Below are 23,787 nucleotides of genomic sequence, written 5' to 3'. Positions count from 1 at the left end.
CCTTGTCACTACCTACATGTACACTAATGCCAAAGAGAAAATGATCTCTGTCTTTGTTTGAAATCCACCCTTTTCAGACCCCTCCCTCAAAGAGGCAATTAGCTGTTAAACCTCTCAGGGTCAAACGGTCAAGGTTAGTTACAAGAAAAAGATTAAGAATTTTTTTTTTTATCAGCTGCTGTGATTTCAGTGAAATATCTGTGAATTATTTAATTGAAAAATCTATGAAGCCTGAGTCCTTTACATCAGGAAATGACATAATTTCCGAAATCAAGCATAGCCATATATGTGAAAGCTCTGTGTGTAAACATGTATGAATTGGAGGAGTTGTTGCACTCTCTCGATTATGAAAGTGCTCTACCAATTGCTCTGAGCAATTTTCATACCCATTTCAGTGGTGTTTTTGTAATGCCATGACCATTAACTGCTAAGATTGTATTCATACTTTGAAAGTAAAGAGGAGTTTATTTCTTGTTATTAGATATGAAAATACTGGTTGAAATAACAAAAACAAATAGTGTTTTTAGGGAAAGGAGTTGTTTTTCTGGAAAATTATATGGAAATGTACTACAGAGTACAAAATTCAAAGACATTAAAATAAGTGGTCTTTGAATTTTACAAGTTCTATGTAACATTTGAACTGTCAGGACAACATAGTGGTTGAAGCTTTAGGGAGGCATTGATTGCAATCCACTCCAATAGCTTGTCTATCTTGAAAATAATTTAAATGAACCATGACACCTCATTAATAGTGGCTAAAGGAGCTAAAAAATTAAAAACCCCAAACCCACAGTGCTCCAAATCTGCCATATGGCACATCTGAACCCTGACATTGCCAGTTTTGGAATTAGCTCCTTTGAGGACCTGGCAGAGTTCATCTTTTGTAAAGCAATTATTTTGGAGAAGCAAGTTTACTTTCACCCCAGGATGTGGGGTGCAGCAGGGAGCTGTGCTTTGCAGGACCTGGACTCTGAGAGATTGCTCTGTGTCAGGATCACCATCTCCTGATGTGTGGTGTGCTGCAGGGGAGGTATTTTCATCATCCACAGGGGTGAGCTGAAGTAAATCTGCTTGCTGTGGGTACCCCTTAATAAGGCCAGCTAAGCACATCTGGAGAACAGGCGCTCATAACCATGAAACACCATGGCCTCGGCTGGTTAAAAGCTGGTTACAAGCTCTCCTCCTGCTGCAGGGAGGCTGGAGGGGCCCTTGGCCTGACCAAAGCTGGCACTTCTCATGCTGGAAATTGGAGTGTTAGAAGTCCATGTGCCTGGAGGATACCTGGGTGGGTATAGCAGAAAAAATGGCTTGGAAAATACTGATTAATAAGCAAAAACCAGGCTGCTACTGCAGCAGCGTGGGCTGACACCAGTGGTGAAATGGGAAGCAAAGCAGATTAAACTAAAGATCAGTTGGTGAAGGCAATGATTTGGATCCCAACCTGCCAATTAACCCATCTAGAGGAGTCACTGTGAGGACTCCCCCAGCCAATGTTTTGATGAAGTAGTTGAATGGTATAAAATCACAAATCCAACACAACTGGTATTTCTCTCTCTGTCATTACAACAATTTTTCAATTACGCTTCTTTTCATTAAGCTCATAATGCAGATTAACAGATTTCCCTGCCTTTTTAAAGGGAAACTCTGGTAATACTAAGTAAAAAATTTAGAGAAGAGGGACAATTTATTTTCAGTACCTTTATTGTGTGTCAATGACAAGATGGATAATCAAATCTTCTCTGTCTTTTCAGAATGGAGTTTATGTTTAAATGGGTGGGTCTAATCAAAGCTAAAAGGAAGTTTCACAATATATTTTTTGTAGAGAAGGCTCCCAATGCTAATGAGCAGCCGAATCTGTCTCGGGGAAACAGTTTGTTACTAAAAATAAATTGCAGCCTAACTGTAACTAAAATCAGATTGCAGAAACCAAGCTACTCCAATTCCTGATTTCTGCTACAGAAGGAGATGAATCTATTACAAACAGCTCTGATTATTATATATTTTTAAATGTACCAACTGAGACCTGTTTTGAAATTAATCCACTTGTCAGCTTCTATCTAAATATGCTTACAGCATTCTCCAGAGATTTTCTTCAGACTCTGCAAAGCCAGTGAGGAACCAGTTCATAGTTATGAGGCCAAAAGGAAAAACAGTGCACATGAGCTATTTATAGAATATGAAGCAAAACAGTGTGATAAAGGGCAAATGAAAGCTTTCAGCGAGAGGCTTTTCGTTCCCAGTCACATGGTCTTTACATGCAATTTGTTTTTTACTATACAATTTAGCAGGGAAATTAAAGCACTTGACAGCAGCCTTTTTCTGGTTAGAAAAGAACTGTTCAGTTCTCCTTTACCATTTATAACACGCTCACTTGCGGCTGTTGCTGTTTGAGAGGGTTTGTTTGCAGAAGTTTCTGCAGGGCTGATACTTTCCTGGCAGGTGGAAGCAGAAATGGTGGCCAGAGGTTGCCCTGGGAAGATTTCAGTGTGGAGCATGGAAAACCACCCTGCTGCTGAACACAACATGCAGAGTTCTTAGTCATGAGCCCCAGATGTTTGAGAAAACAGGACAAGGATCCCCCTCCTCTGAAACCCTGACAGTTACAGGCAGTAGTAGAAGCAAGTAAAGGTAAATCCAACCTTTCTAATTGCTTTTGTCTCCCCACCATATATAAATGTCCTTGTTATGTCCCTGCCTTTTTGTTCTTAATGCAAAGAGCAAAGGAGTCCTGGGAGTTCATCAACTACTTCATTCATTTTGAATATATTTCTTCCAGAGATAGCTTGTTCAAGTCAACTATCTGTGCTCCATCTCTGGGGGCTGCCTTTAAGAAATTCTGACCTTGAAAAAAACCCCAACTTGACCTTGGTGCCAGATTGGGACTTAGCCTAACATCGTATTCGACTCTTTCAGAAATACAGGAGTTGCCAAATTTTTGACAATTCCTAAAATTAGATATTTTACTGCCTAAGTGTGATGACTCCAAGAAGGGGAATGGTGCAGAGGAGAAATTCCATGAACTGTGTCCCAGAGGTCCAGGCTGATAAAAATAAATGTCTTCTCAGATAGATTTCCTTCTGTTATCTTTCCTTTTTCTTTGTGTCTGTGATAAAGTCTGAGGGAGGCTAAAGAAACTGGATAGTTTATCTATCAAATATAGAGGTTGGTGCTGCCATTTCAGAATATTTTCACAGACAAGGTGATTTATGGCAGCAGCCTTTTCTCCTTGGACATTAGCAGCACATTTGCAGGTTCACAATCAATGTTCACTACCTGAGCTTCTCACCACTGAGGTCATCACCCAAACTGCCTTGTCGTGTCTGTGCCAGACTCTTCCTTAGCCCTGGGAGCACCTGTGCTTGTGCAAAAATATTAATACTTCACAGACTCATTCTGCATTGTGACTAATGAACGAGTGGATAAAATGCTGAGGCTTTAGCAGCAGTGGTGTTGTTTGGGAGCTGAGTGCTGCAGCTGGGGAGCAGGGGAGCAAGGACCAATGAACATGGTACATCTATCTGTAGTCCCACATGTCAGCCCCTCAGACAATTTTACAGATCTGCTAAATGGGAACAAGGCTTTTTAGTGAAGCTTCTCCAGGCTCTTAGAAAGATGTGAATGTACTCCAGAACCCTGATGAATGATAAGCAGAAACACTGAAAGACAAATTTCTACTGCTGTTCTCAGACACATGAACTCCTTCAGAAGTCAGGAGTTACTCTGAATTTAAAGAAATCAATGTTGGCTTCCTCCCAAGATGTAAACTCTTTTTAAGAGCTCTGTTTTATGTGTCTGTGTGTATGTGTGTATATACATATATAATGTTGTTTTCAAATGCCCAATTTAATGGAGTTTCAGGAACAGCAAAATGGAAGAGAACTAAGTCTATATCCAGCACATAACCCAAACAGCGCTGCTGAATTGATCCCCAAGAGGAAGGCAGGGCAGTAACGCAAAACTAGAGCTGAGAGGTTTGGGGCTGCTCAGTCCTGTTGAACAGTGAGAAAAATCCCCACCTTCTCTGTTCCTCTAGTGTTCTTGCTGGACACTAAAACCAGCCTAAAAATAAAATCAAGCAAAACTGGAAGAAAAAAAGATATTGGAAAGCGTGGACGAAAAAAAAAAGTTAATTTCAGCAATGTATTCTGCGCAAGCTTTACTTTGCTGGGCAAGAATTAAAATGGCATTTTTGAGCCACCATGGCTGATTGCAGTTGTTCAGAAGACATGGTGCTCCCATTCCCCTCTACATCTGGAACTTCCCAGTCAGACTGGCAGTGTCTCTGGGAGATGCTGCCTTCCCATCCAACAGCTGTGCAGGGGTGAGGCAGAGGATGAGGAGGTGCTGTCACCCTGCCTTGTGAGCTGGAGGGTGTCCCCTCTGTCACACCCTGGGCAGAAGCAGCAGGGCCCAAGCAGCATGGCTGCAAGGGGAGGTGACAGGAGTGCAGAGAGAGGGGCTTTGGAGCTGCCTGAGCTTGGCTTCGCATCCCTCAGATGTCTCTGGGTGCATTATGAAGCCTCAGCTCATCTGTTCGTGTCTACTGTGGCATCGCTGATATTTTTTTACTTGTAGTCACTTGTGTGTGAAGCCAGCACAGGTCTCTCTTCCTAAGCTGGACTGTGACCAGAGCTACAGTCAGTAGATTTTAGACTGGAAGCCAAGACAAATCTCACATGCAAATTTCCTTACCAACCACCTGAAGAGAGGGTGAATTGAGAGAAGAGCCTTGAAGCCATGGTGCTGGAGCACAACTGGACACAAATCTGCCTTGCTGCACTGCCTGTGCCAGCCTGAGACTCAGCCCCTGAAAGTGAGAAACAGGCTGATCCCATTCATTACTGTCACCTTCAAATGTAAACCTGCTGGAACAGAGAGCTCTTCTCAAAGCCATCCCATACTCTATGTGCTAACAAACACAACCCTGCTTGTAAGAGCACACCATGAAGTGGCAGAGTGTTCCTTTTATTTTTTTTTCAAGCTGATCAAGAAGGACAAGTGACACAGGAGAGTGGCTTAAGGCTGTTCAGATCACAAGACTTTTTGATGAAGAGAACATGCAGCTGGCTGCATATGCTATTCCAGAAAAATAAACACCACTTGTAAATATCTAGCCCTCTTGCCATCTCTGAAGAATTTCTGCCAGCTGATGTAAGTAGCTGAGGAAGAGGTTGGAAAGCTGTCACTCCCAGGCTGCCACCCTTGTGTGTTGGCAGGGTGAAACAAGCAGCCTGCAAAATCTGGGACAGGCAAAGATAAGCAGAAGGGACTGTCCTTCTCCTGGATGAGGTGTTGTGAGCCTGGCATTCTGCTGAAGCACACACCAGGAGAGTATGCACTGCAGTTTACACTAAAGACCTAAAGGGTGAACCTTACCGGGCACAGGCCTTTTTTAAGGAGTTGTTGAAATGATCTCTTAAAAGTATGACACTACATCACATGCTCAGCTGTCTAAAACTGGCTTTTATCCTGTCACTCCAGATGCAGGGAAGTCCTTTGGCACAGATGGGATCCTCTGGCATAGCTTAGGGGGGCTGAGTACCAGGCAGAGCAGGGGCTTGGCTGGAAGGGCACCCAGTCACAGATATTGAGCTGAGCTTTCAGCCCTAGGAACTCTGTACCTGCTATGAAGTGAAGCAGCCCTTACTCAGAGAGACTTTTCTGGCACAAAGGCAGCACTGAAACAAGATCTCCCATGTTTTGAGGGAAGCATTGGTTTGTAAAGTATCATGTAATGTGATAAGCCTCCTTCCTGAAGAGTGGCTTCAGAACAAAACATTGTGCCTTCTATATATTTCTCTTTTCTTTGCTGTTACAGTTTACCTTTACACAGTTATAGAGACTACTGCAAGAAGTTTTAGTTTTAGTATAAGAATTGATCTCCTTGTGCCCCTCCATCATATGAAGTCAGTGATGTGGAAGTTCAGGTAGTATCTGGGTGTGCTCACTCAATTTCAAGAGCAAAAATTTCCAAACTACATCAGGATTACTGGCTTTGGACTCCAGCCCACAGACACATGCAATTTCGACACAACATGTCTGATTCCCTGCATTGTTACCTCATCTTTCAACATTTTACTTACACTGCAGTAAGATTAAATGAACTTTCTTATGAGTCATACATGAGCATACATGCAGGTCTGTATGTACACAGAAACAGGGAGAAGGGAAATACACTAGGATATTTTGATTGCTTAGTATCTATATATTTACAAAACAAAATCCAGCCTATTCTGTTTCCATTTTTACACAGACTTGTCTGATTACTTAATTCAAAGCCACATCCTCCACTCGCTGGCTGCCAAAGTGAGCCACAGGCAAGAGGTGAGCTGAGCTGTGTTCAGTCAGTCCTCAGTCAAGTTGTCCTTTCCTTTTTTTCTTCTCCTGCTCTGTGGTTTGCTTGCTCTTCTTTTTTTGGTTGCTTTTTTTTTCCATTATCTTTTTTTTTTATGGTCATCATTTTACATATGATCCTCTTGGTTTAGGATGTTCTTTACCTACATGTTTATGTTGCACCTTATCACTTTGGGCTGTGAGCACAAATTTGGGTCTATGTGCTACTGGTATATAAATAATTATGTCTTGTTGCTTTGGTATGCAATCAGATTGGAATCTGCAACTCTACCCTGCTTGTGGGCACTACCCATTGCAAGACTGCTTTCTTAATTTTTGCCTGAAAGTGATACTATGTATAGCACCAAATACCCCAGCACAGCAAAATAATCAACAGCGGTAGCATAGCAAAAATTTCAGCTGTGTCAATGGTAAAAGCATTTTCTTGCAGGAGTGAAATTGTGCTGTAAATACTTGTTGGTTTTTTAGAAATCTTAGGATGTGTAAATGTAACTGATCCCATCTAGGTTATCATTAAAGGAGTTTATTGGTGAGTTTGAGGTTAAAAAGCCCCTAAAGCTCAAAGGATAAGGGAAACAGGTGTTTTCCCAGAGCCTTGGAAGTTATGCTACAACCAGAGTCTTCCTTCCCTTTAGGCTTCATGATATAGTCAAGTTGGTACATTATAGATGTGGTAACATTTATAATAAGAAAATGTGCAAATACAGCAGCAAGATGATTTTTCCAGACTGCTTAGCAAATAAATGGTTGTGTACAGAATAGCCTTCAATCCTGTGAGCATCTTTCTGTCAGAGGCAGCTCCTGTTATTGATGATAGCAATAAAACTACTGATTATTATTGGACAAATTTCTCAGACATGAAAAAAAACCTTCAGACATTTTACTTCCAAATCTTTCAGTATGTAACAAAAGGTTTGAGGTTTCAGAAGTTTAGTCCCTGAGGATAAACAAATAAAGTTGTAAAGAGCACACCTTACTAATATGATTGTTCCTTATTAGCATAATAGTTTTCAAATAAACAACCTGCTAATGTCTCTAATAAGCAATTACTCTATGATGAAAACTGCAAATGGAGCCCACTGGTGGGTAACAGATAACAGTAAAATCTGTCAATAAAACAAATATTGTTCTGCATGAACAGCTCTCTTCTTCACTCCAAGAGAAGAACAGAGCTGCCTGGGTATTTTTATAGGCTGATGGTTGACAGCCAGATATGTTACAACACTGCTCCTCTGATGCTTTGCCTTGATGTTACGTGGAGTCTTTGCTCCTTACAGTGTTAGTGTTACAACAAAATAAGGCAGAGATCTTTACTTATTTGGAGCTACCTACTCTTGAGTCCAATAAAACCACAGTAGGGTGAATGTTTGCCCAGGAATAGGGATTTGACGGATTAATAGAGTTTGCTTTCTTTCATAAAAGGAAAATGATAATTAAAAATTTGGAGTCCATTCTATCTCTGAAACATGCGAATAAATGGAAGTAGCGTCTCTACACCCTTTTCTTCTTGCTATTCTAAATCATTTGCAGTGGTGAAAAAGATGTTAAATGCATTCAACAATCTCACTTTCCCAAACATTGAAAAGTGTGAAAAAAGTCATAATTTTTCAAGCATGGTTGGTGAACTATTTTCAAAACATTTGCAGTGCAATTTACATACTTGCCTAGTTGCTCTACCATTGATTACAATGTGTTGTGCTTGCTTTGATCCCTGTACTTCTGCACTCATTTTTCCAAAATAATTTTGCATTTAGTTTTCAAGAAATAAGGATACAGAATATGAGAAAATCACAAATCCCCAAGCCTGGTCCTTTCCAAATTCCATGGTGAGTATGAGGGCTGTATTTTATATATAGCTTTGTAGAAATGGGATTGTTTGAAGGAAAATCTTGAGCAATTCTTATCTTTGTTCCATTCTGTACTGACATCATGGTATGAAAACGCAAGGAATGTACAGTAAAGCCTGGTGTGGGAAGAAGATCTTGACAGAGGGATGATTAATGGTGTCTGAAAGAGGGAAAACAGTTATGTAAGAAATACAGCCCATGAGGTTGAAACTGAAGAAAACATCACAGGTGCAGACTGTAAACAGGCCCCAGAGGGAAGAATATTGGTCTTTTAAAGGTGGACTCTGTAAACAAACAGACGAGGCATAGGAAATATCCTTCCATATAAATTTTTATGGTACAAATAAGTACATGGAGCACATAAGCACTGTAAGTGTTTATAAACTCAAAGAACATCCATATTGCTGTAAAGCTGCACAAATAGTACCACGGTGTAAATTTATATAGCGTGAGGCAGATGTGTGGTCTGATGGCTTAGTTTGTTTTTTTGACTTTAGCAGATGACATGATTTCTGTGTCTCTGGTTTTGTTTTGTTCCATTTAGCTGCTCTCAGCTACATAATTGTTCTTTCAGCTTGTAAATATTATGGTCAACCTCCAGCAAAGTTTAGATGAGGCCAATCAAATGTAAACAAGATTGTCTGCACCAATGATGTGAGTAAGCAAAGTCATCTCTTGTGATGTTTCCTCCCCCTTTTTTTCACTCCCCTGGGACTGCAAGAGCTTTGTGGAGCCTGCTGTGGTACTGCACAGCCTGGGGTTCAGTTTAACTGCCTGTCTGGGATTGTTTTTCTTTTTTTTTTTTTTCCCTGGCTATTTGGTGTTGAATTTATCCAGTGAAATGAGAATAATGGACGAAGATCACCTCTGAGGAGTGTCCTCACATCTGTCCTTCTGCCCCTGCCCTAGGGGTGGCAGCCTGCAATCTCAGCACAAAGTTAATACAGGTGTGAGGTGCAGCAGAGGGGCCCAGAAGGGCTGAGGGTGAGCAGAGATGCCTGAGGAGCTGCAGGCTGTTGCAGTGCTGTTGCAGTGCTGTGGCACAGATGCTATCAGACCTTCTGTGCAGTTTCCCAGCAGGGCTCAGCCCCCTGGGCTGCTGTGCCCTGCAGCAGGTGACAGCCAGCAGCACAGGGCCTGGTGGCTCTGGCAGAGCTGTTACTGTGCCCCAGGTGCTGCAGTCACCAAACCCTCTGGGTGAAAGCCTTTGCATTAAAAAGGTGCACATGGAACAGTTTTTACCCTTGAATGTGGTCTTTAGGGTTTCATTAAGCTCTACTGTCTAAGGGTTTCACGTTGCTCTACTGTCACTGTGCAGCCCCAACCCGCAGGATATGCTGGCAACACAGTGAATGCACCCCATGAGTTTCCTGCTGCAAACATGAGCAAGCAGGTGGGTTTTCCTTGCATGCAACCTCCTCCCCTTGCTTTGGAGCCTCTCACTGTTGTGCACTGAACACAGGCCCTACCTGCTCCCCTGCATCCAATCTTTACCTGTCTCCCACCCCAGTTTTGTGTCTCCAAGTGCCCAAACCCTGCTGTAGCTTTTTGCAGCTGTAGCAGTTCAGCGTTACTGGCAGCCAAACATTCCACACCTCATGCTCCCATAAGTAGTGAGCTGTTGGGTCACAATTTTTGGTTAGATATGAATTAACCTTTAAGGAAAAAACCCACCAAAGTAATGACTGCAATGCTATTGATCTCCTGGGAATGGAGCCTGGGAGGTGTCTGACATTTTACACTGTTATCTATGGGAGAGGAAGGAGCTGGGCTGTTTTTTCCCACAAGAAATGTATCTATTTTTGAGAGCAAAGTACTTTCTTTGCCATGGGACCCAAAACAGTTTTTGTTCACTGACTCACAGTCTCTGGAGGCTTTTTCCCTGAGCTTAGGAGGCAAATGCTTAGTGGTTTGCAGATGTCACAGAAAAGTGACAGCCCAATTAGCTAAAATTGTTAATTTAAAGCTAAAGATGTTACCTGTTTAAAGCTATCTTGGCTTTGAGAACCAAACAGCCTCCACCAGCCTCATTCCTCTGTTTTTACATACTGAGTTGCTGTGGATTTGGTCATAATAACTATTGGGTGAGAATCTGAAAGCAATGTATCAACAGCATATGATTTATTCTGTGGTTCTTGTGCAGAAAGCCAGAATATGATTTCATGCTTTCCTGTTTCTCTTTTTGTCTTCTTATGGTATGAGAATCATTATTAGTTATTTGCTATTAAATTTTTCCAATAGCCTATTTGCTTAATTATGGATGAATGCTTATTGATGAATCTTTCTATCCCAAGAGACAATCTCACCAAGACCCAGGCAGAAACTACAGGAAATGTATTGGACAATGTTCACATTGTATCTGTTCTTGTGGTGTATGGCAGAGCCAGTATAGGTCAGCTTGGCAGCTCATGGCCTCAGATTGATCCACAGGATGTTCCATGTGTGTTGCTATTTATTCTTTGAATGATGAGGAATGTCTGTAATAGCATTAACGGTCCAAGCAGCTGAAAACTCTCTGCTGCCTCTCTGCAGGGTCTGAGGGTGGATCCACGTCTTCCTTGTCCACATGGAAGGACAGGACTTGGTGGCAAATGTACTCTGGGAGCTGCCAGTGTCCATACAGGCTGGAAGTTTTGGCAGGTATGGGACACTGGCAGTTGGGACCATCTAAGCATGCTTTTCTGTTTCATTCAGAGATTGCAAAGGGGCTGTTTAACCTTTAGATAAAGCCTTTCCAAATGAAATTATTTACCAAAGGAACAAAGTATCAGGGAAAGGGGTACAACAATATTTAGAATTCTTCCACATTGCAAAATCTGTGTAAGGAACTTCAGAAGAGTTACTACCAACTGTGCCTAGTAGCATTTCTTAATATTTGTAGTTGTTCTTTAATCTATATACCTAATCAGCTCCTTAAACTGTGCTCCAGGCATAGTGAAGTGGAAATAAATATTTAAAAAATTGCCTGAAGGGACGAAGTCTCTTGGTATTTATGGTAAATGCACTGCTTTGCTCTTGTTAGGAGCTTTCATTAGTTTGAATTGTCTGTCTTAATGCAACTTGTAAATTACTGTAAAGGAGATTCCAAAATGGAATGTGTTACCATGGAATATTTTTACTGTTAATATATAATAAAGATGTAACCCTCATATATCCTGAAGTCAAAAAGCAACTTCAGATTTCTTATTTAGAAGAGGATAACTTGAAAGTGCATGTGATGTTTTTGCTTAAGGTGTGTCGATCAGGTGCAGTTGGTTGTTTTGAAAAATGTAGTAAAGAATTTCAGTGCAGTGAAACCATTTTGCTGTCTGTTCACACAGGTCATGTTTTCTGTTGGCTTTCTGGAGCTTGGTGTGACTGAGGCTGTGCCACTGTAGGGCAGAGGGTCCATGAGCTTCCGTATCTCAAGGCACAGAGGCAACAGAGCTACAGGACAACACGCTGGAGTGGGATCCTGGCTGGGTTGTAACCTACCTTATCAAACAACTCAGAGCTCCTTGCACCACATTTTTGACACTGGTGAGCAGGTTATGTGCACTGAAAGTGTGGACTGGACTGGCAGTCAGTACCTTGTGTCTTTAGGGAAGGATTCCAGTCTGTAAAGGACCTGCTGCAGCTGATTTTGTGTTTTTTCATCCTATTCTTTTGAATCAGCCTCATGTGCAGAATGTCTGCTCAAAATCCTTCTTACTGATGTTTCATGGTCTCTTATTTCCATTATTTGACAATTACTAAAAGGAGATCTTTTAACTGATGCAGCATTAAGAGCAGATCTTAGAATAATCAGTAGTTTTAACAGCTCTTTCTATTCTCCCTGCTTTTGTGGCATATTATAAAAGTGTCAATCTCTCACTGCTATCTAACAAACAAACTTCTGCCCTGGATCCATTTCCTCTTGGGCAGTTTGCCAGGAATAACAAATTAAACTCCAGCTCTCAGTTTAAGAAGTTTCACTTCACTGAGTAGAGTTCAAGTACAGTCTATTATCCTGACTAAGTGATAGAGGAGTCCTTTGATGTTTGCTTCTTGAGTGGTTTATACAAGCCAGGGCTTCCTGTAGGAAAAAGAGCTGCAGCTGAAGGAAATACTTGATTGATCAGGTAATCTCTTCCTCTTACTCTTTCTTGAGAGTGTCTGAGTGCCCAATGACAGAATCTCACAGGGATACAAAGAGAGACCCAGTATAGTCTCCACCAGAAGAAGTCACAGAGTTTGATGATGTTTCTCAGTTTTCCAGGTAAGAGGGACCAATCCTGCTCCTTCCACCTTCCTGTTCCCCACTGCTTTCCCCACATTGGCTCTGGTGGTCCACCATGCCTTGTTCAACCTGCTTAATTTGTAAGACTTCACAACTGAAATTAAGTGTTGTGCCTTGCCCATGAGCTGAACTGGATAATTAGTAGTACTGAAGGGGGCGGGCTGCACCCGGGCACCTGGAGCAGGAGGCACAGGGGATAGAGGAATAACATTATGTAGGAACAGAAGTCCTCCATCTGTACCTGCCAGCCAGCCATCAGCCTGGCTGTGTCACTGAACCATGCACTCAGGGCTCCTCCAGAGCCCTCTGACCTTCAGCTGGGTCCCTCTCTGAACTCTTCTGGAAGATGCTGGTTTTCTCCTTTGATCACCAGAGGCTGTGTTCATTTTATCACATAAATGGTTTAGTGCTGTTGTTTTTTGCTCTCTGTAAGAAGGTAGAGTGATGCTTCCCTCCCAGTAATTCTGGCCTGGAAGTTTGAGGGAAAAGCAGAAGTTGGCTAGAATATATAGAGGCAAAACAGGGAGTGTGCAGTGCAATGTGGTGAGAACATAGGGATCAACTATGAATAAAAAGGAAAGAGGTACCAGCAAACCTTGCATTGTCTGAGTTGTTTCAAGATACTCACTGTTCTATTGTCAGTGGTAGTGAACTGCTGTACTTGATTTCTGAATCTGAGTATTTAAAAACTCCCTCTGTTAGCTTGTCACACTCAGATAATTGGGGTAATTTTTTCTGTGCCAATAAATGTTCACAACAACTGCTTCTCCCTGATTCTTTAGAGGCATGGCCACAACATGTGGTGGGGTACAGCATTGATTTTCTGTCCAAGCTGGAGCACCTGGGCACAGAAGTGACTTGCTGAACTCTTGCCTCTGACCAAGGGGACAGCGGAACAGCCTGGGAGCAGCACTGCAGGGCCAGAAGGCACGGTGCTAATAATTCAGTATTACAGGTGAGTCTTGATCCCCTTCTTAGCTCATGGCCTTGCAATTGTGCTACTTTCTTTGACTTGAGTGTGTTAGGTGCCTGTCAGATGGCCACTGAGCTGATTCAACTCACTAACCCAAGAGAAAATAATCTCCATGTAACACTGTCACTGTTGGCTGGAAGGAGACCGTGAGGAGATTTGGAGGCAAACAGCCTTTATTTTGCAATTAAGATGTTGCAATACCTGTGGATATTGCATGCTCCACAGTGTTGCAAGAGTCCCTTGAGCAGAACTCATTGAATTTGGTTTGTAAAAGCTTGTCCAAAGTATGGGTATTGGAAGTTGTGAAATTACCTGTTATTCAGTGCAAAGCAATCCTATATATTTTATTACAACTTATTTTGGGTTGTATAGAAGCAGCTTTCCTTTCAGCTATATCCTGAATGAAACACTTTTAAACACTGAATGAAACGCTATATGACTGAAACACTTTTAATCCCAAACACACAGCTTCTCCTGGCCTCCTTTGTTATGTAGAGAAGCACTTTGGTAAGGTCTAATTGCTGAAATGCACATGTTGGAGACCTCAGTATTTCCTTGCTTTGGAGCCCGGTGTAACAGGTGGTTTCAGAGTACGTCCTGGATGACTGAATAAAGCTGGGAGTTGCCTCTTTCCCACAAGTTATTTGCTATTGCTATCCACCTTTCAAGATCTAGACTCCCATCACAGAGAACTTTGGAAACCTTTTTGCCTGTAGCCCCAGAAGTTTGTCCCATGTAATGGACACTGATGTTTTCCAATCAGCAATGTTATTTTTAATCTCTGCCATGTCACGTTATCTTATTGCTTCACAGACCCCGTGACTGCTTGTGCCTGCAGACAAATCTAGCACAGGCCAGGGGGAGGGTAATTCTTCCTTTTTGGTCTGCCCCCTCCCCTCTTACATCTCAGAGGTCTATTTCTATCTGGGAGTGGAGGCTGGGAGGCCAGTTGTCTATATGTGACTTTATGTGACAGTGCCTCTGTGAATCCAGGCAGCCTGGCTGCCTTCTCTGAATCTCTCCTGTAACCCCCAGTGCTTCTTCTTCCCCCAGTGAGACTTTTGCCTCTAAACAGCTGTAAGTTTTCTTGGGAATAATTTCTAAAGCAGTTATAATTTTCGTGTTGTTTGCCCAAAATGTGTACACCATTTCAAAGAAACCAAAATGTTTCTTTTGAACCCTCCTCTTCCTGCCTTCCCATAGAAATGCTGCTCATCAGCTAGTTCAACGTTTGTGCATTCCTTTTCTTGTCCTAGAGCTCAATGCTACTCCTTTCTCAGTCTGAGGATGGACAAAGGATGATCCCCTACTAAATGGAAACATATTTTCCTCTCAGGAGATTTGCTTTTATCCAAGTTGACTATTGAAGAAAGACAAAAATGCCAGAAAGAGAGATGTGAGCTGAAGCAATTTGTTTGTCTGCCTGCAGGCTCACCCTTACATCAAAGTCCAGTGGAGTTGTGTGGTCAGATTGTCAGGTGTGTGTCCTGAGTGTGAGGAAATGAAGTTTACAATGATTGCAAAGGGCTAAGCTTTTAGAAAGGTTGAATTGGCCAAGTCTCCGTCACCTTTCTCTTGTTTCTACTCATTAAAAGACATGTTCTTACTTTCTCTTGAACTCTCTTCTGGATGGAGCATTAGAATGAGTTCCGTGATGCCCATCCCACGCAGGTAGTAAATCCTCTGGAAAAAACAAGTGATAAAATACTGCTATCTTTGCCAAGATTCTCATTTTTGCATTCAACGAAACATGTTCCAAGATGGGTGTAAAACAGAGTTCATCAGCATGAAAATGTTATTGTTGGTGCTTTTAAATTTGGTTTTGAATTTCAATTTTTAGGATCATCAGCTTTGAAGCGGTAATCCAGGCTGGATCCAGGTTCTGATCTGCAGATTTGGAACAAGGTGTTTCAAATAAACAGCATCTTCTTGGGATAAATTCTGCTGATTTGAAATGTCTAATACTTCATACTGCTGGTCAATTTGATTTGTTGTGCAGAAGAACCAGACTCTGTCCTAGCTGCCCAAAACCATCAGATTGTCCCTCGGTGTGGTCATGGAGACACAAGAGCAGTCACCTCAGCATCCCCTCCAGAAAGTCACCTCTGTGAAGGCTGTGGTGGTATCTGTGGTATCTTCCCTTGCAGCTGCAAGGCTGGAACTGCACCTTCTGTGACTGACTGTGGCTCTGATGGTAAACATAAACCAGAAATACACTGACTGCTTGCACTGAGAGACAAAGCAGCCCTATGGCAATAGAACTCATAACTGCCAGCATTTCTTGCCTGCCAATTTACTTCTGTAGTAACTGGGATAAGGCCTTAGGGGGGAAAAACCATGACAACGAACATGGCAAAATATGAAGCCCCTTTTCTTTAGTAGCAACTGCTCTCTTCCAATAGCTGGCAGTAAGGGAGAAGACATGAAGAGAGCTTGAAGCTCCTTTTTACCCAGTGTGTATCTTAGAGATTGATTTCTTCTGCTAGCAAAGGACACATAAGAAACTCCTGCTCCAACAGATTGTTCCTGTCACATGGTTTCAAGCTGGCATGTCACAAAGCCAGGACACACTGCCCCACAAGCAGCTGCCCCTGTGTCCCTGGCATGCTGAGCTGCTGGTGGAGTAGCCATGAGCATGAAGCCACATTCACAGCACACCTTGGGCAGCCAGTGCAGCACAAGGGAAGGGATCCTTCCCACCTGTTGGCCAAGCAGCACTACATGTGCTGTGTAGCTCACCTGTAATCTGCAGGTGATTGCAGTTGGAATGCTGAAGGGTTGGACACTTCTCTTTACTGAGAGGAAAGAAGACAGTGACATAATCATCTGGTTGAAAAATATGCAAGGAAGGACAGAAGGAAGAGAAGCAAACCTTGACATCTCTCCAGCAAGAATGAAAGAGGAAGGCTATGATAGGTCCTTTTTAGGAAAGCTTTTCTGCTTCCTTATGAGTCACTCCCATTCAGCTGGAGGGCCTTGTGTTGTCTTTTGCACGACGTGGGAATAGCCCAAGCATCTCCCACAGAAATTGCAGGACTCACAAGCCCATGTCCATTCAGTTCAGCTTGGGGAACCTCATGTTTTTTGTGCCAGAGGCTCAATGTGCCTCTCTCTGTATGTGCTACTGGTAAAGGCATTCCTTGCAAATTGGTTTTGAGGCTTTTTGGCTTTCACTTTTGTGGTAAAACACCCCTCCTAAAACTTTGGGGAAAGGATGGGAGAAGAGGAAAACTGCATGCAACTGACATTTTTATATCATTATTGAACTATTCTGATGAGAGAGAATCCTAGAAGTTTTTTAGTGATTTGAAACATTTTCATTTCTTTGGAAAAGTCTTTGCAGAAGCAGACTCTGGGATTTTGGCTGGCATTTCGTAGCAGCTGTTGCCAGCTTTCCTACAGGTCTGCTATAAAGTGCATAGACTGGTGTGCTATGAGACTGTGTGTTCCTGGATGTTTTGTCTCTGTGACAGTCCCCATTCCTCATTTCAAATTTTAGAAGTCTGCACAACGATAAAGGCTTGAGCATCACACTGCGCAAGTGCAAATGAAAACTGCCTTTGCTTGACCCCCTAAGGCCCACCGTCTTTGCTAATAAAGATTCACTGTGTAACTCCCCATTAAAAGTGGCAGTTGGAGGCCAGGAAAAGATCAGTTATGCAGTGTTTGAAATATCCGTTTAGCTGCTGGGAGCCACCATTTGATCTTAAGCAGGATACTTAGATGTGTTCATTTTTAAGTGTCAGGTAGTTCAATGACTTCACTCAGCATTTGCATTTTATGGGGGTTACATGTAACCTGAAGAATGAAAGGAAAGTTTGCCATTTCCTGTAAACATTTTTGTATAAAAGTGTCACATGAAAGGCTGTTGGATGAAAAAATTATTGTATTGTGGAGTGCCTGGAAAAAGTCACTTAGGCATTATTTCAATCCTTGGCACTAACTATTTAAATGTATATTGTTTGTTTAAGAAACCTAGAACACTGCTCCTGAAATGACTTTCTTACGACTCTGGGTACAGAGCCAAGTGCAGGGAATCTGTGTTTGGGCGAGCAGATAGAGGCTGTCCCCTTTGGGACAGTCAGACCATGTAAGGATGCAGAAGGATTCTGACTGTTTTACCTGGAATTTAATTCAGACCACATTGGCTCAGCATTGGCATAAGCCTGTAACCAAAGCAAGTAAGCCTAAAGGTCGACAGTCATTAGATGATTTTTTTTATACCCCAACAAAAAGCACTGATAATGAGTTCTCTCTTCGTCTTCTCGTCTTCTTTTGATTGGTTGAAAGGTGTTAAACATGCCACTCTTTTAGGGCTTTCATCTTTATGGCAACAGTGTCAAGTTGCTCTCCTTGAGTAATTATAGGATAAAAAAGAAAAGGGAAAGAACCTGGAAAAGCCTGGAGATATCCAGATGAGACAAGTGGAAAACACATTTTGTGACCATGTGGTGTAAATCAAAGATCTTATATATTCAATAGGAAATTTTGTCCTTTCAAGTGGCAAAAGTATTTTGGTGATTAATTTTATGTTTAATCTTGTATCCCACCACAGAAACAGAAGTTTAAAGAGTGATCTAGTGACTGACAACAGAAATAGATTGAGAATTTCAAGCCTTGATATGTCTTCAGCAGAAAACAAATACCAGTAAGAAACAAAACAGTCCTTTTAATAGAGAAATTGGTGTCCAGGTCACCACCTATTTTGACAAGTCCTTCTCTCTTGTGTCATTTGTTGGTTTTGCTGTTACCTGTAGGAATGATCAAGGAGACTGATGTGTCAGCAGGAGAGAGGTCTTGTCTTCTGTACTGTCTTTAATTGAACTTCCCCTGTTGTTTCTCCAGGCTGGTGGCTTTTCTGCACAGATTTAGATGCAGGCAGTGCCTCCAGGGAAGCCAGGTTAACATGATAGCTTGGTCACAGCAAAAGTCTTGAAAGATTGCAGGAGACCTGCAAACATTGATGGAGGAAGAATTTTTGGTAATGGTAAATGGCAAACAGATGCATACAAATAGAGGAAGGCAGCTGTAAAAGGTCAGGAAAACACAAATGGAGTAGGACAGGACACAGTCTTACAATGTTTAAAAGACGTTCTTCCAGAACATGTGGCAATTCTGGACACTTGAGCCAGTTTCATACAGTCAGATACTTTTCCCAGGAAACCTTTAAGCAATTTGAATGATATTTATTTTTTGGTGCTTAGGCAGCCTGTGAGTGATGGTATTGAGGAAATATGAAGTGGCTGACAAAATTGCTAAGCAGTAAACTGTATTGTGTTTATCAGGACCTAACCTGTCCAGCTCTGGTTTTAATTCAAGAATATTTAGTTATCAGTTGCTATAGTGAAGACACATAGATCTGAGGAGGAATCAGTCTCTTTCCTATCTGCTGGTGTCATTGTCCCTGAGGGAGGAGGGAGAGAATACAGAGGCCCTTATTTCAAATATCCCTCTTCTGGGGAAGTCCTCTCAAATGATTTTAAAGTCCCAATAATTCTGTGCTCTTTGCTCTACCTGAATGGAGGTTTCTCTAGGAAGTCTTTAGAGGCTGTTTGTCTGTTGTACCAGAGGAGTTGGGGAAAAAGCTCCCTCACCCCTTCTCTCCTGCTCATCAGAAGTAGCCACCTGATATTTTGCAAATTGTGGTCTCTTTGGAGGCAGGTCAGGTACATGTTGTCCTCATAAATTTGTAGATAAAAGTGATGCTGAAAAAGGTGAACATGTTTAAGAGGTTAATTGGCCCCCAGGAGATACTTCCTCTATTGTACTTTCCTTAAATGTGTAAATAAAATGCTAAACTTGTTCAGTGGAAGCTTGAGCCCTGTTTTGGCCCCCATGCCCTGCTGCAGTGTAACTTGCAGTACTTCCCTCTGAATTGCAGAACTGCCCTTGTCAGTCCATTATCTGTGAAGGGAAAGGAGGAACCCTTAGTGCCAGCCATAGGAAAAGTCCCAGAAATTTCAGGCCAGGTTATTTATTCTCCTGATGTTGCATTTTGTGCTGTACCATTCAGGACAGAGCCAAAGTCTTGGAGGCAGGTGGGTGAAAAGCAGTTCTAGGCTTTTCCCCATCACAGCGACTTTCAGGGAATCTCTAATAGCTGTTTTCTTTCTTGCATTGATTGAGTCAGAGCCATTTGATTCAAAACTGCTGCCCTGACATTTGAACCTTTCAGGCAGACTGCTCTGGCAGCACCTTATTTTTCTGTTGGAAAAGGAGAGAAAAAAAATCGTTGACATGTAATTAATGGAGCCAGATAGAATCTGAAATCTGAGCAACACCCATTATTGAATAATGAGATATAAATTCTTCGTTATAAATCACTTTAACATCACAATGGCATGGGAGGATTCAGAGATGGTAACTTGTTTTGCTTAAGCAGTGATCTTGTACACATACAAATGCTCATGAGAGATGTTCTGTTAAAGACAAATCTTTACAGGGCAAACAGAATCATGGACCAAAATGGCAAAATGGAGCAGGTAGGAAAGGTGGAAGGAGAGGCAGAAGGAGATCAAGATCTTACTTGGCCTTTTTCAACCTGCTGAGTCCCTGTCTAATTTTGTTTTAGAATCAGGACTGTAGAGTTCTAGACAGGTGAACTCTGTCTTACATCGACTTTTCTGAGGTATCCATCCACAGACATGTTTCTGTCTGTGTAACTGTTGTCTCTCCGAATGGAAGATATTACTAATGCATAACTTTTAATTGATTACTAAGCTATAATTAATTGTTCTTTTTAACTAAGAGGGAGCTTCAATGCTTTAAGATCTCCTAATTTTGAAAGTAATTAATTTCAGATTAAATCAGAAGCCACTTGTTAGGTTTAACAAAACCAAATTCAAATTTGAAAAAATGGCTTTATTCTGTAAGGAGTAAGTGTTACATGGAGCCAATGGTTATAATAACTTATAATTTGAATTATCTTTTTATCAGTCGGAAAGTATAAAATATATTTATTACATGAAATCTAGGTAAGTTTTGGAGGCATATTATATAGTACTGTGGGATTCTGCAGAGATAGGTAGAGGTGTCAGACTGACACTGGATAGAAGCAAATGTAGGTTAGCTGAAATTCTAGGGCACCTCAGAGATGCTTTAAGAAACTGTGATTTTACAGTGTTTTTATGAAGATGAGAAAGAAAAACACAAACAAATGTTTACCTGTTTTAATAATATAGTCTGCAAAGATTTTGACATCTGTTTTTAGTGGTAACTGAAAGCTGAGGGATTTAGGGAAATTGAGCTGTCTGTGTGGGTAGAATCAGAGGAATGTTCTTTAATGCCACATCCCAGGATGTGAGCTGACAAAGCTGCTTTCTATGTAAAATGCATAAGACACAAGCTTTTTTCTGCCATATGGAAAAAATAACTGAATCACTGGCAAATGTTCCAAACGTTCCAAAAGTTCAAAAATTTGTTCTATTTAGGCTCCCTGCAATTCAGAAAAGTATTGAAATTTTCCTTTGTTATCCCTGGACAAATCGCCTTTCCTGAATGCAGGCCTGCCCCATGCTCTCTTGCTTTGGCTCATTCCTGATCTGAATCAGCTCCACTCAAGCTCTCCTGTAGTGCTTGGAGGATGTCTGTCCATCTCACCTGGCAGGCTGCTGCCATGGATCAGGCGTGCTCAGGGACTTTCCTCAGGATTAGAAAGGTACAAAATCTGTTCAGTACCTCTCCCTGTGAGGAAGCCCATCGGCAAGCAGGATTTGGAGACAACCCAGGTAAGCTTTATTGAGTCTGCTGAGACACAGCATAAAAGAGCATATTCCACGAAGCATCAGCAAAGGGATCCCCCCACACCTTTTGGAAAAGAAATAGCTGGGTGATTTTATGCTGATTTATATCCAGGTGGACCTAGCTCTGGAAAATGTGATTTGGTTTATGCTGTCGAGAAAAGTCAGGTTCCAAGACAGTTTTATCAGTGTATTCGTGATTCTCTGAGCATCACCCCTGGCATAATCTACCTACCCTCCTTCTTAGATCTTGTTCTTACAGGTACACTGGAGACCAAGAGTTTGGAGCCCAACTCAAGTAGGACATAGCACAATGCAGTGACATAGTGCTACAGAATGTCTGAATATCCCACATGTCCTGGGGACAGAGGCTGGAGAAGCCCTTGTGTGCCTCAACTGGTGCAGCAGGTGTCAACTCAAGCAAGAGGCAAAGGAAAGCAGCTACAATGTAAAAGTTAACTTCTAATAACTGTTTCTGGAAGAGTCAAACAGTAAGAACTTTTAATACAGTCTTGCTTTAATACCTGACAAATTAAAAATGATCCTTCTTTTACATATGCCTTTTATATAAATGTGCAGTTTCCAACTAAAATATTTTTATATCTGATGCAACCTCTTCATGGGAACAGGTTTTCTTCTGAAACAAAACGAGGCATAAGTATCTAATATAGAGTCTTTATTAGTGCTTTGTCACTTAATTGTGCTTAAAACATTGATCAGTAGCTCCATGTACTTCTTGCAATTGCAAATGGTGTGCCCATGCTAATACTGCAAATGTTTTGGGCAGTACAGATTAAGAAGTGTGTCACCAATGAAATGTACATTAGACAGTTGTGTTGTGACATTAGGTTATTGCAGTTTATTTCTGTTATCTGGTCAGTTGTAGTATTCTGATGGGACTGGGAAAGATAAGGTTACAGGAAGAGGCTGATATGAGAAAACCTCATGTGCTGCGTTAGACTGAGTGGGTCAAATGCATGGCACTGTATATAGATAAAGAAGTCTCTTCTTGTTGGTTAGCAGCCTCTATTATGGAGCAGAGGAAAAGATAATGCTGCTTCATCCCTGTTTCAATCCAGTAGGAGTCCATTTTTCATCTAAGCTTTAGTGATTTTGACATGAGGTCTTTAGGAAGAGTGACATAAAAGAGAGGAAATGACGTTTGGAGAGGAAAATGCCACTTGACCTCAGAGGCTTGTCCCCCCTTAAGTTTTTCATAACCCCCACTTTTCTGTTTTGTCACTAGATCCTTTAATCCTTTCTCTCTCCATAAAAGTGCCAAGATGTCTCCAAACCACTTAGACTGCAGTGTTTCCATGTTCTTAGTTGGCAACTAATTCCATTAGTTCAATATTCTGACCCTGAGTGAAATAGTTTGAATTTCCGGTATACACAATTATTTTGGGTTATGACTTCTGACTTTTGAACCCCTCACCAGAATGCACCATTTAAATCTCTTCATCAGCTCTGAGTGCTGTCACTGGGTCAACTCAGTGTCAATATTCCTCTAACAGCATTATGCTACTCGGAATTTCTTATGTCTTCTCTTAGAACAGCTGCAGCAAATTCTTCAATCTTCTGTTCAGAAGGCGTGATTCTTTCACTATTATTCATGTTCTCCAGGAGTCATGGGATTGTTTACAGCATATGGGACAGTTAGGTGCTTTCTGAAAAGTAAATTGGAGTTAGTAACTAATAGTCCTTGCTGTGTATTTCATGCTCTCTGCAGCTGTGCTGGGCTGCATTCTGGTCTCATCTGCAGCAATACAAGCAATAAGCAGCACAAGTAATTTTAGTACATGATCTGAGTGCAAAAAGAGGTATAACTTCAGAAAACTGATCTGCTGACATTCCTCTGTGTAGTAAATATATTCTATATGCATTTTGTTTTCAGTTTAAAACCATGTTCATTTTCAAAAATATAATTAAAAATTAGCAGATATTAAATACCCAGTCACTGCACATGGAAAAAGATAATCTGATTTATCTTACTGTTTCTTTTACATGTTTTGCTCTGTAGCTGTAGGAAGTAATATGATATTAAAGAGTAATTTTCCATCCAGTTGCTTCATCCATTTAATGTATTGATACTGTCAAGTGCTCCTGTAAAATAAACTAGCAGCCCAGACTCACTTAATTCAGCCAAATACTAATCTACCAGTATATATCTTTAGTAAAGCCTGATTTGGTGGAAGGGAGTTCAATTGAGGGTGCAAAATGGACATACAGATGGATTCCCAGATGGAACTGTTTTGAAGTTTGTGTAAAAGCAGATAATAATCTCCTGAAATGCAGTCTCAGCCAAAAAAGAGCAGAAAAGGACTTACACCATTGAAGTGGTATTTACTATTTTTTATTTCCTTCCTTAGCCTGCTATCAGCCATGGGAATTTACAAGCTTTCCAACAAGACTGAAGAAATCCAGGAAACCACAATGACAGATCCACTTGAAACAACCATTTCATGTGAGTGAGTTGAAAAAATACAAAGTATTTTTTATCAGTGGCTGAAAATGTCTAGTGGAAACATCACTAATACTACAAAGTTCAGTGTCATTAAGACTGTTTCTCATGCACAGCTGGCAGGCATTTGTTGGCATCAGTATTTTTTTTAAGTG

The sequence above is a fragment of the Poecile atricapillus genome, chromosome 8 (genome assembly GCF_030490865.1).
Source record: "Poecile atricapillus isolate bPoeAtr1 chromosome 8, bPoeAtr1.hap1, whole genome shotgun sequence".
Classification (NCBI taxonomy): Eukaryota; Metazoa; Chordata; class Aves; order Passeriformes; family Paridae; genus Poecile; species Poecile atricapillus.
This window is presented reverse-complemented; position numbering follows the sequence as displayed.